This window comes from Leptodactylus fuscus, chromosome 2 (assembly GCF_031893055.1).
Source record: "Leptodactylus fuscus isolate aLepFus1 chromosome 2, aLepFus1.hap2, whole genome shotgun sequence".
Lineage (NCBI taxonomy): Eukaryota > Metazoa > Chordata > Amphibia > Anura > Leptodactylidae > Leptodactylus > Leptodactylus fuscus.
In genome coordinates this window covers 86,275,640-86,289,420 of record NC_134266.1, presented here as the reverse complement: position 1 = coordinate 86,289,420, position 13,781 = coordinate 86,275,640, and the positions used below count along the sequence as shown (strand labels likewise).

Sequence of the window (13,781 nt, the reverse complement as noted above, 5' to 3'; positions counted from 1 at the left end):
AATACAAAATTAAAATTACCATAATGGAGAGGAAAAAATAATTAAATTTTTTTTAGTAGCACTCTGTGCTATAATAAAAAAAAAAAAGTGAAACATGAAAAACAGATACGTTTTCCCTCTTCTTTTGTTTATATTTTCCCCGAATATAAAAAAATAAATAAATAGAAAACATATAAAAATAACATAAAGCCCTAAGTGGCACTGAAAAAAAGACACAAAAATTAGTTGAATAACCGAAATGATAAAAATTTGAGATGAGCGAACACTATTTGAAACGGTCGTTTCGAATAGCACGCACCCATGGGAATGAATGAAAGCGTCCGGCAAAGACTTTGCCGGCGGCCGGCCGCTTAACCCCCTGCATGCCGACTGCGTCCATTCATTCCTATGGATTTGTTATATTCGAAATGGGAGTTTCGAATAGCGTTCGCTCATCTCTAATAAAAATATTATAGCTCTCAAAACCGCACATACAAAAAAAACCCAAACAAAATGTGTCGCGTCCTGAATCAGAGAAATTGACCCGGTACTAAAGTGCTTAAACTAGGAGGTGCTATGTAAGAAATCCCTCTTGTCTTCACCCCCAAATACTCTATACTAAAGTATGTATAGGCTTTGCTGTAGAAGGATCATCAGGGCATGGTTTCATGAATATTCACAGATTTATGGTAGCCACAACACAAAAAAATACTTCAAGAATCGTCATTTTAAAGTAATGACAACACATCAATCAAAAAGCCAATAGGCCCAAACATCTTAATCAGTTTATAATACAGTAGTATTAAACATCTCATGAAACACCATGATCCGATTACAATACATATTACGTGAATTTCAGTAGAATTTTCAGCCTCCTAGAAACAAAATCTAAGTACAGCATATTGTATATGCATGTAAGTTCATGTTCTCCATTGCTGCAGCATATCTTATCATAAAGACAACACTGAAAAATGCTTTTCCAATTACTTTTCTTTTGTTTGTTTGTTTTTTGTTGTCTTCTGTGGCTAGATATCATAGTGCAGCAGTCTAAACAATTGCAGAAGTTCATGTTAACCCTGCTACATCTGATATTACATATATATATATATATATATATATATATATATATATATATATATATATATTATAATATTAAAAATATGAACCTCATATCATCTAATAATATAATATGACACCAAGTTCACACTACCATTGCCTCTCTGTTATTTTAATCCGTTGCAGGAGCAGAACAATGGATAGGCAGACTGCTAACATAGCGGTAACACACAGAGTCTGATGGACCCCAATAACTATAATATGGTCCATTTAGTGTCTGTCATTTTAAAACTGAAACCACCTAATATATACCACTTTACTGATTTTGGCATACTTGGAAGTTTTTTCTGTAGCTCCCGTCATCCCTGAGCATTTGGTGTACTGTAGACAACAGAAAAAATAAAACCCATAAGAAAATCTCACAAATGCATTTTTGTTTTCTAATTCCACCTCCTTTCGAACTTTTTCCAGCTTCCCAATAAGTTGTACTGAATATTAAATGGTACCATTATGAGGTACAATTTATTCCTGCAAAAAAAAAAAAAAAAAAAAAAGCCCATACCACTATGTGAAAAATAAAAAAGTTCGGGTTTGGAAGATGTAGAGTGAAAAATGGTGGCAGCAATTAGCAGTGAAAGGGAACCAATCAGAGAAATTTGGGACATTAAACCACCCACAGTTCCTTATGAAGCGAGGGTTTAGATCAGCAGTTCTCAACCTGTGGGTCACAAACCCTTTTGGAGTCGAACAACCCTTTCATATGCGTTGCCTAAGACCATCGGAAAACAGATATTTTCGACAGTCTTAAGGAATTGAGACACCGCATCAAAGGGGGCCCTAGAATCCGAAGCATCAGGCTAAAAGCTAATTTAGCTAATGCTAAATCCTGGGAGCTCCACAGCTGTATTGGCATTCTGTGCCTGCCGTTACTGTTTAATTCTATGACAGAGCAGAGAGCTGAAATGTCCCTGCTCCGCCATAGATGACCGCCAGTAGTGCACAGGACGCTGCGGCGCAGGTGGCTTGATGACATCACTGCATTGCACCACCTGTGCCACTAATACAGGGAGAGTCTTCGGCTGCTCCGCTCATCGTGGGAGTGAGGTAAGGTTGAGTACAAGATTTATTGTTTCCTGGTAAGGAAAAGGAATCACCTGCTAAGGGGGTAAACTATTATTTATAGGATGGCTAATATTTATAGTGGGGGAATCTATTAAATATAAAGGGGCTAGTATTTATAATGGAGGAACTATTCTACATAAGGGGCACTATACGAGAAGAATTATTAAATATAAGGAGGGCTATTAAATATATGTGGGCTATTATAATGGGGGGACAATTATACATAAGGGGGAGACATATATAATGGGGCTTTTATTTATAATTGAGGAACTGATTTATATAAGAAGTGCTAATACAAGAGAGGAATTATAAAGTGGGACCATTATCTATAAGGGGGGCTAGTATAGGATCCTGCATATCAGATATTTACATTACAATTCAGAACAGTAGCAAAATTACAGTTATGAAGTAGCAACGAAAATAATTTTATGATTAGGGGTCACCACAACATGAGGAACTGTATTAAATGGTTGCGGCATTAGTAAGGTTGAGAACCACCCGTAGAGTCCCAAATAACCCTATTGTAACATGATCTGTTCCCATTACACATACCCAGCGTCTGTACTTCCAGCACAATCCCCAACTTCACTAAACAACTGAGCAGGAATACAGGCGCAGACAGCTGTACAACATGGCTATTTGGAATACTAAATCACTAGTCATAAGGACCTAGTGGTGGTTTAGTGCTCCATATCGACCTGACATGTTCTCTTTAAAGAGGACCTTTCATCAGATTGGTCACAGGCAGTTCTATATACTGCTGGAAAGCTGACAGTGCGCTGAATTCAGCGCACTGTCGGCTTTCCCGATCTGTGCCCCGGGTAAAGCGCTATCGGTCCCGGTACCATAGCGCTTTACAGTCAGAAGGGCGTTCCTGACACTTAGCCAGGAACGTCCTTCTGCCCAGCAGCGCCTATCTCGTTGTACTGCGGAGCGGGGAGGAACGCCCCCCCCCCCTGATAATACTCATCTATGGACGAGCACTGTGAGCAGAAGGAGGGGGTGTTCCTCCCCGCTCACACTGTACAGCGCGATAGGCGCTGCTGGGCAGAAGGATGTTCCTGGCTAACTGTCAGAAACACCCTTCTGACTGTAAAGCGCTATGGTACCGGGACCGATAGCGCTTTACCCAGGGCACAGATCGGGAAAGCAGACAGTGCGCTGAATTCAGTGCACTGTCAGCTTTCCAGCAGTATATAGAACTGCCTGTGCCCAATCTGATGAAAGGTCCTCTTTAAAGAGGACCTTTCACCACCTGGGGCACATGCGGTGTAATATAACGCTAGAAAACCAACAGTGCTCTGAATTCAGCGTACTATTGGCTTTCACGTTCTGTGCCCCAGTGAAGAGCTATCGGTGCCGGTACCGTAGCTCTTCACTGTCAGAAGGGCGTTTCTAAGAGCGCTGTACTGTCAGAGGGGGCGTTACTTACTGACAAAGGATGACGCTGAGCGGTGAGGAACACCCCCCAGTACTCGTCTATGGACAAGTACTATCAGGAGGGGAGGGGGGCGTTCCTCACCATTCTCATAGTACAGCGCTATAGGCACTGCTGTGAGGAAGGACGTTCCTAATTGACTGTCAGAAATGCCTTTCTGACAGTGAAGAGCTACGGAACTGGCACCGATGGCTCTTCACTGGGGACAGAACGGGAAATGAATTCAGCGCACTATCGGCTTTCTAAGCAGTGTATTACACCACACATGTGCCCCAGGTGGTGGCAGTTAAGGGGCCCCTAAAAGCACATAGAAATTTAAGACAGATGTTATGACAGGCAGGTTTCTTTGTTATCTGAAAATTAAGCTATAATGGTTAGCTCACTAAAACTGAAGGCTAAACCAAAGTCAACGTCACATCTCACAGACGTCCATTACTTCCGTGAGGGGTTACTTTCAGGACAGGGCACTGTGTTTGCGCCAATACAATGACATCACCCCAGCGCGCGCTGGAGCTTTCCACAGCGCGTGCGTGGGGACACAGCCAGCGCCGCATTCTCGATTTGAGACTGCGCATGTGCTCTTTGCCCGCCTCCTCCCGTGGGAATACAAGTTCTCGCGATAACGCTGTGTTTTATTCCTACGTAATGTGCCGTGCTGCTTATGGCGGCGCTGGTGATAGTGCTGTGAGCTGTTGGGGTGAGTTTGCTCTTATTTCTGCCTTTTCGGGCCGGGAATGTCTAGTTTAGGTGCGGCATGCTACTGGCGGGAGTTAGACGGGTATAGAAGTGGTGGGTGTTGTCGCACAACTTGGGCTTTTATGTGGGGAGAGCTGCTTTGTCATGTCTTGCCCCGTCAGCGGGATAATACGCGGCTGGCCCCAAGCCTGTCCTATCCTTATAGCCACAAGTGCCGACCTGAGGTGACATACGCGAGGCGCGTCAATTGTGGTAAAACGTGACTGGTCACCGGAGGCCCGGTGTTCCCGCCTGTACTCTACAGCCCGGGTCTCGGGCAGCGCCCGTACGTATCTCGCAATGATGCATGTAGCGGGTGGACAAAGAGCCTCACGATGCGGAGTGGGGGCGGGGATCGGGTGTTTGGGCGTCCAATCAGGTGGCGGGTGGAGCGGCTAGTCCGCAGCTGGCAGGCAGGGTGCGAACTGGCTGTCTCCTGGTGATCGGCGCGGGGGGAGATGGGACTTGTAGTCCTGAGCTGTTTGCTGCTTTTCATACGCAGCACGTTGGCACTACGTCTCCCAGAATGACTAGCGCGCTGGAGGGGAACGTGGTTTGTGAAATGCAGTGTGCTTGTTTTCAGTCAGCAGAGTGTCGCAATCTACTGGCCCAGAGGAATCCCTGATGTGGCTGTTTACAAGGGCGCAATGAACCTGAGCAGCGCTGGCTTTACACTGCCAAGACCTGATCATGGGGTTCATCCACTTCCTGCTAGCTGTAGTGTATCTCCATAAAACCTGTGCATTAGACTGCACCAATACCTAGAGGGCTGTTTACACTCCCAGGGCTAAGTCAACAGACTAGACTTCTGTGTAACCCTAACATTGCTGGAACTATGAACAGAGGGATTGTTTTCAGGCATGGGTGATCTGTCTCCATTGTAGTGTGTTTTTGTTTTGCCCCCCCCCCCCCCCCCTTATGGATTATCTGACAGACCCAGTCAGTTTATTACATTTGAAGATATATTGATGTGTTTTAGGTCAGTGGAGGATTTCCCTGGTAAATTCAGCAGTATAGTGGATATGCAGAAACCTTGATATGTGGTGGTCAGTGGATGAGAGAACCAGTACATGAGATCAGAGTCTGGTCACCTGAATAAAGCCTGTACAACCAGCGATATGGATACTGTGTTTCTCTGAAAATAATACTGGGTCTTACTTAAAGGGGCTCTATCAGCAAAATTATGCTGTATGAGCCCCACATATGCCGGAATAGCCTTTAAAAAGGCTATTCAGGCACCACTAATGGTATTCTAAAAGCCCCCCTGTCTTAAACTAAGACCGTAAAATTATACTTGCCGTGCATGGTGGGCGGTTCGGGCACTGGTGGTCGTCATCTTCGGTCCCACCTTCCTCTGGTCTCTTTTTCCAGCGCCGTCCTCCTGCCATGTCTCCTCCTTCTTTTCACTGGTGGGTTGTGTTTAAATTCCTTGTGTGCTCAGTAGTGCTCCTGCCGGAGCGTTACTGGGCACTCTGCAGCGCCATTTTTAAACACAACCCACCGGTGAAAAGGAGGAGTTATGGAAGGAGGATGTCACTGGGAGAAGACACCATAGGAAGGCGGGACTGAAGATGACAACCACCAGTGCCTGAACCGCCCACCGTGCACGGCAAGTATAATTTGCATATGTTTTTATGGTCTTAGTTTAAAACGAGGGGGGGGGGAGGGTTGAAATACTATTAGCGGTGCTTTTTTAAAGGCTATTCAGGCATATGTGGGGCTCAAACAGCATAATTTTGCTGATAGAGCCCCTTTTAAAGGGTTATTTTTAGGGTATGTCTTGTTTAGGCGTTGGGGTGAATCAGAATCTGAGTTGCTCTGGATGCATCTTATAACGCTAGTTAGGGTTACTAACCCTAGCTTACATTCACAATTGGTAGTGCATTGTCAGAGGGTCTCAAACTTAACTACAGTCTCTCTAAACAATTGGAGAGAATACAGTGTTATAAGAGTAGGTGCTGTAGTGGAGTGGGAGCAAGCAGGGGGTGACGCCTAACATCTGGTCGTGTAGGTAGCCAAGGCCACAGCATAGTAGGAGGCTGGACTCTGGTTAGGGTGAGCGGGTTTTGCCCTGCTCTGGGTCTTGGACGATAGGGAGCTACGGTATGCCTATTCTTTGTTAGCTGTCATAACCTACTGCTGGAGGTGCTTACTATAACTACGGTATTTTTAGAGTAGGGCTTATTTTCAGTGTAGGGCTTCTAGGGCACCCATAGACTCACCCATAGACTTTTGAGCCCTACTGCTTATCCAGTGGCAATATCTGTAATACTTAACCATAGGAGCTTCATGTGGAAGTGGTTAACGGGAAGCATAGAAAAGTTTGTAAACACACAACGTCTTATAACTCTCTATTTCTAAACCATAACTGTCCCTGGTGCTCTGGCGTCTCACAGCATGGTCCAGTCTTACGACTGTTTTCTGCTGGTGGAAGTCCCAGCCACATGTGGCCACTAGTTGGCCTCAGTGGTCACAACGAAAGACACGCAACATCTTTACCTGTGATGTTCCCAGGTCCCTTCCTTAGGCTGAGTGGTCTAAAGAAATGGAACCAGGACTTCACAACCGCCGAGGACTTCTGGCAAAAGACAGCAGAGCTGCAGGACCGGAACTGGACAGTGCTGGGAGGCATTGGGGACAGGTGTGTGTGTGTGTGTGTGTTTATTTTATTTTTTTGTTCCTCCCCCCTTCCCTATCCACTTTTCCCAGCATAAAAAAGTAGGCTGGGCAACCTCTTTAACCTTCTTAAAGACAATCACTGTGCTGGGACGTATTGGCTTGACAAGGAGAGTCACAATGCCTACTTTATTCCTACAGCTCTGGGAGGAATAATGGTTGAATGCCACCACCCAGTCTTATTAGCAAAGATGCTCCAATTTATACTGTACTCCTTGGTGAAACAGAATTCCATGCATTCCTATGGGAGTCTTGTTCTGACTTCCATAGGGTAAAGCTGCAGTCAGTTTCCAAACGCTAGTGTGAACCTAGCATAGCATTGATAGTCTTGGGATAGATTCACATCTGCATTGGAGGACATTTTTGTCTGTGTTTCGGTATAAAAACGGGGGACCCTATTATAGACTGAGGTCCGTGGGTAACCACGGTTTTAGCGGCCGGAGTAAGTGTGAACCTAGCCTTACTTTGACATCACCATACCCATCAGTTGACAGATTTGACCATCCTCACCCTCATGTACATGGGCACCTTGCCCAATCAAATCTCATTTCAGTCTCTGTATGGCCACACCCTTCTAACAAGTGGAATGGTAATGTCTGTGTATTACTCATACATCAGAAGTAACAGTAAGGGCTAGTTCACACGTGAGTATAAGGGGAGGTTTTTGACAGCGGATTTCGCGTCCAAAACCTCCCCTTATAATGGTGGTCTATGGAGACCGCCGGGCTTCTGTTCTCCGCTAGCGGCGAGCTGCTGCTAGCGGAGAAAAGAAAGGACATGTCCTTTCTTCAGGCGGAAGCCGCGCTGTCTCAGTCGCGCGGCTTCCGCCCCCCGCAGCTCCCTCCTATGTCGGCTCATTCATTTGAGCCGACAGCAGAGGGTTAAGCCGCGACAGCGATGGTCGCGGCGGGCGGGTTTTGACAAGAGAGAGACGCGGCTCGCCGCGTCTCTCTCTGTGTCAAAACCCGCGCGGGCAGTTCACGTGTGAACTAGCCCTAAAATTTGCTGTTTTCCTTCTTTTGCCTCCAAAAAAACTGCTGCAAGATGCCATATGTGAATGCTCTTCCCCCATCAAACCCTGTGAGCAATACTTTCAGCTTTTTTTTTAATTTTATTTCCTAATTGAAGTTTATTCAGGAATTTTACATTAAATATCCTTATCTGAGACTGTAGCTGAAACGTATATTTGGGCTATATTCACCAAAAAACATGCAAAGAGCCAAATTGGTCTGTTAATCCTGTTTCCTTAACATTAAAGCTGAGACCTCAGTAGTGTAGCCGCCTCTTGTACGTGTATTGCTGTACTTCACATTCCCGGCGTGCACACACAGCTGCTGCGGACAATACTCCGAATTGACGACCTATTAATAGTTACTGGATGGGACGTCCAGAACAACTGCATAAGAATTCCTTCAGATGAGTCAACAGCTGTTAAAGGCACAAAAGAGGCATATATCACTGGCAGGCCATTATGCATCACTTGTCCTCTTTTCCTTCTTTTTACCTTTGTTTGGATGTGTCTCTTCTTCACATATTACCTGCTGTGGAGGATGGAAGGACTATTTCAACTCCTGGCTTCATAATTATTTTAAATTATAATAATATTATATTATACACTTATCGATATTAGATGCATAGTCCTTTTGGGACTTTCAGTAAATCTACACTTTCCAAAGATGCCTGCCTTATTCTGTACTAGCCTCTGCCCGTGACTTCGTCTGCATGTTAGAAATAAATTTCCTGCACTCAAATTAATGCTTCCAAAATATTGTGAACTTTTATTAACATCCGACAAAAACGTTTCGGTCTTATATAGACCTTCTTCAGTTTGTCTTAAAAATACAAAAGGAAATAACAAAATATAAGTGATTCCATCTCATAAATATAGTACAAATAATATACAAATAACATACAGACAATAGTACACAACAAGGTAATCAATGGTGTTAGATATATAGCCCAAAAGGTATAGGGTTTATAAGACATATGCATATCTGGGTAACACCATAAGATGAGCAGACAATAGTAGAGCATGCATAAACAGGTGAAGTAGGTGTATTCAACAAGATGATATATTGCCAAACCGAATAGGATATGTCGCCGTGCTTCTACTGAGGAATGGTGCCCAGCTTACTAGACAAAATGTTATGTCCTATGAATACATTGGTATCACAAATCCTGTACAATCTTACCGGTGGGGTATAGTGGAAAGTGGAAGCTTGTGAAATGGTCCAGGTCAGAGGGTGCAGTAGAGGTATGAGAGTGTGGGGTTAAAAGGGATTTTTGGCGGATTTTCGTCTGCATGTTGTTGGTATTGATGATCCGCCTATATTTAGCAAATTGTTGCCGTCAATGGTTTGCCTGTTTCGGCAGCTCTTAAGCTGTCCTGCTGCTGAACTTGTTTCTCACGCCATGCCCGTGATTGTTTCAGCAGCTCTCTGTGAAGCCATATAATAAGCATGTTTTTGGCGTTGATGATCCACGTGTTTTGGTAGCTCTCAAGCTGGTCTGCCGCTGAACTTGTTCTTCGCGCTATGCCCGTCATTGTTCCGGCAGCTCGCTGCGACGCCATATAATGACCGTGCTGTTGGTGTCGTTGCTCCGGTGTTTTTTGGCAGCTGCCACACTGGCCTGCCGCTGAACTCGTTCCTCGCGCTGTGCCCGTGATTGTTTCGGCATCTCAGCAGCTTGCTGAGCCATATAATGAGTGTGTTGTTGGCGTCAATGATCCCCCTTAGCTCCGCTTGAGGAGAACTCTGACTTCTGGCTACCTTCATAGCTGTCGTTTTAGAATTTTGCGAAGAATTTAACTTTCTTTTTCCCAGCATGTTTAAAAGTAGCAAACTGTCAATTTGGATTAAAGGGGTTTTCCCATCCAGTGTGTCAGCACTGGATCAGATAATATGCAAATGCTTGTACAGAATGGACTGAGGGTTAGCTGAGTAGAGAGATAACAGACCTGGCTTTATCGGAAGCTGAGATAAGCAAGTGCAGTGTAATATAGTATGTGAACATAAATTCATAACAGTCATGAAGCCATGTCATTTACCAGGATAAAAAGTGGTCTATGTGTTAATCGAGGTTACACTTTATCTATGTGCCAAATTTCATTCAAAGCCGTTTTTATGTGAGTAGCAAACCCACAAACTTTCACATTTATAATAGTAGGATTGCAGCTCCAATTTCCTATATTCGTATGTAAATTAGCCGATAAGGGCTTCAGGGTTGTTTCTTCTCCTGCCAGGGCTTTGCTCTCTGGCGTAGATGACCAACTGCAGACAAAGTAGGAAATTTCACTCATGCAATAGTAGTAAAGGAAAGCAGCAGGGGTCATTTTCTAGATCAGAGACTGAAGGAATGCCCTTTAAGAACGTGTCAGCTAAGGATTATACTAAGGCAGCCCTGTGGTCTTTCATTAAGCCATCGGCTACCATGTAGAGGCGTTGGAGCTATGCCATCTTGTTTGCATTGGTGCTGATTCTCTTCCTCCTGCGCCTTCCAAAACTCCACAGGGCGGATTCTGATGCAAATTCCGCATCATATTCTGCGCACGTAAACTCCATGTAAATGGACCCTTAGGCCCATTGATGTCTGCTGTGACATTCAGCTGTGGGGAGCCTCGGGTAGAAAATGAAGAGGAAATAGAGGTGGATGTCTACCTCCAAAATACCCTTCATTTTCTGATGTTTTAATGGGCCCTAAGTAACATTACACCTATACAAATAAGGTGTGTGTGGGTTTTTTTTTTTTTTTTTTTTTTTTTTTTTTTTTATGGGGGGGGGAGGGTAAAAATATACATGAGGTCTGTATCTAGTTGATTTAACTTCAGAAAAGCAATGGTTTTTGGAGACTTATAGGTTAGATTCTCTGTATAACTTATGTGGAAGGTACTCTGAAGGTTCAAAAAAAATATCTGAAATTACTGTAGGTTAAGCCCAGTAGTTACAGTTTTGCAAGTTCTCTTGCTGTTAGCTAGTCACTTCCTTTCCCTTAGTCGGATTGGCATACCTTTTATAAAGGAAGGGCTATTACTGATATAACTTACAGTGGATTCAGTTGTTCCACTTCATACGTGCTCCACCTTTGTCCTCCGGATGGCACACTTTTGGATTACTGGGTTGCTCCCATACACAGTACATCCTGCTGAAATTGGTGGAAAAAGCAAAGTAATCTTCAGGTACCATGTTAAAGTAGGAGGGGTTGAGGTTTTTTGGGACAGTTTCTGTATAATTTGCCATTTATTCTTTATATCTTGGCTCTTTCTATACAAAGTCAAGACTGAGCTCCTAACTAGTGACTGACAGCACCTAATGACTGTCCATGTAGAGAGAACTGTCAGTCATTGAGTAGGACTGCCTTCTTGACGTCTCAGAGAAGAAAGTTGAGTTTGTAAATAACAAGCTGCGCCAAATAGTTTCCCACAAAATTATATCTCAGTCTGCTCAGCTCCTTTAAAGAGGACCTTTAATGGGTTTGGGCACAGGCAGTTTTATATACTGCTGGAAAGCCGACAGTGTGCTGAATTCAGTGCACTGTTGGCCTTCCTGATCTGTGCCCCGGGTGAAGAGCTAGTAGTGCCAGACTGGTACCGTAGCTCTTCAGTCAGTAGGGCGTTCCTGACAGTCTGTCAGGAACGTCCTTCTTCTCAGTAGTGCCTATAGCGCTGTACAGTGTGAGCGGGGAGGAACGCCACTCCCTCTCCTCATAATGCTCATCCATAGATGAGTATTATCAGGAGGGGAGAGGGTCTTCTTTCCCGTTCACACTGTACAGCGCTATAGGCACTACTGAGAAGAAGGACGTTCCTGACAGACTGTCAGGAACGCCCTACTGACTGAAGAGCTACGGTACCAGTCTGGCACTACTAGCTCTTCACCCGGGGCACAGATCAGGAAGGCCAACAGTGCACTGAATTCAGCACACTGTCGGCTTTCCAGCAGTATATAAAACTGCCTGTGCCCAAACCCATTAAAGGACCCCTTTAACATGCTCCAGTTTTTTGCATGTGACTGGTTTCCTCTACTGTAAGTGGTATAGCCAGCATGTCAGCTCTTGTAATAGTACTCGGCATATAGGATTCCACGCCTCTATATGGAAGGTGTGGTCCAATCTTCATGTCTGGTAAAAGGCTTGGAAGATTAAATTGAGCTGAAAGTGGTTTTATAGTAAACTACATACTACACCTACCACTTAATGTTTTTGTTTAATATAGTTTAAAAAATTTCTTCTTTGTTCCTGGTAAAGGAAGTCTGTCCTCAGTACTGTACTGAGAGTAAGAACTCCTCCCTGCAGGAAGGTCATGTGATTGTAACAATGTCTGTCACATGACCATGGACTGTAAGTAAACTGTGAATGACAGCAAGCGGAGATTTAGAAAACTGTGAGGGATTGATACATAAAGTATTTTGGGAAATTGTTTACATTATTATACAATAAATTGCTGAAGCTGGACAATCTCTTTGGCACGCTGCTCTCTGGGGAAATTCCCTTTAATTTATTATGGACAAGTTGTATATACACTTATAACGAGATTGGTTATAAACCTATAGGTTTGCCGATTTTCCCATGACTTTTTGTTATTCATTCATTGTGCTGTTTTTCAGTATGAAGTGTAACAGAACAGAAACTACCACCTGAAACTGCTGCTTCAAGTTCAGATCAGTCAAGGAACATCTGCCACAATAGTAACCTACAAGACCAAAGAAGAGAACTTGCGCTGAAGACACAACACTTGATCTGAAACAAGAAGTTTGTGCCTACTCAACAGCTACACAAGAGCACTTCCCAACGCTGCTATTAGTCTTTGTTTTATTCTCAGCGCCGCACTCTGCTTTTGCATTGTGTAGCGGGAGTCGTCTTTCTTAGCTCAGTAGATCATTTTCTCACTATCTCTTTTTAAACTAGCAACCGGCAACCTTCTGTACCATCTGCTGTCTACACAAATCAGTAATACTACTGAGTGCAATACCTGAATATCTCAACAAGGTGGGTACTCTTCTAAATGGTGTAATGTGTGTTTCCTTGATGCTTGCTATTATCTTACAGACTATTTGATCTTAAAAAGCCAAAAAATATGGGAATGTCTGCTTTAAACCAGTGTTACTTAGCCTTCTTTGAAGCTGGAGCCATAAATTTGGCTGTTCCCAAAAGACTACATTGCTGATGTGTATATTTTGATATCCTATTTAAATACTCATATGGTCAGAAGTTACCAGTTCTGTAGATTATGTAAATTAAGGCCGGTTCACATCTTCTCATGGGTTTCCGTTTGGGGGGGTCCGCTTGGGAATCCTTGAACGGAAAGGTAATCCGCATAAAAAAAAGTGGTTACCCTAGGAAACCCGCGAACCCCATAGACTATAATGCAGTCCGTGTGGTCTCTGCACTAAAAATGTGGAGAGAAAAGTGCCGCTTGCAGCTCTTTTCTCTCTGCGGTCTTTTTATGTAGCGAGGGGCACGGAATCCCCGAACGCAGATCTGAATCGAGCCTAAAGCTACTACCCTCCTCACTTTTCCTCATCTGTACAAGTACATTCAGTGAGTGTGTCTGTACCATTGTGCAACATTTGATGCATCCCTTGCTTAAGTCGCTGCCTTGTATTTATACACTAGTTCCCAGTGAAAGTGTGATTACTAGAATCAGGATGGCTGCAGACTGCTTCACTGAGTCTGAGAGCCCCTTAACAATGCATGACAAGGAGGTTGTGTGGTGTATACTCTTGTACAGATAGAAAATAAGTAGAGAAAAGTTAGGCCACCTTCAGATGTGGTTGAA

General features: G+C 43.9%; 1 protein-coding gene across 2 annotated transcripts in view; it reads left to right on the top strand.

Annotated features, from left to right (window-relative positions):
* Positions 1 to 4,184: 4,184 nt before the first annotated feature.
* The window catches only part of CSDE1 (cold shock domain containing E1), a 41,645-nt gene continuing 32,048 nt past the window's right edge, over positions 4,185 to 13,781 (top strand). For both annotated transcript variants that reach the window (XM_075264137.1, XM_075264135.1), the window contains exons 1-2: positions 4,185 to 4,292; positions 12,610 to 12,991. The gene's annotated coding sequence lies outside the window, so the exon portion shown is untranslated. The remainder of the gene's footprint in view (positions 4,293 to 12,609; positions 12,992 to 13,781) is intronic.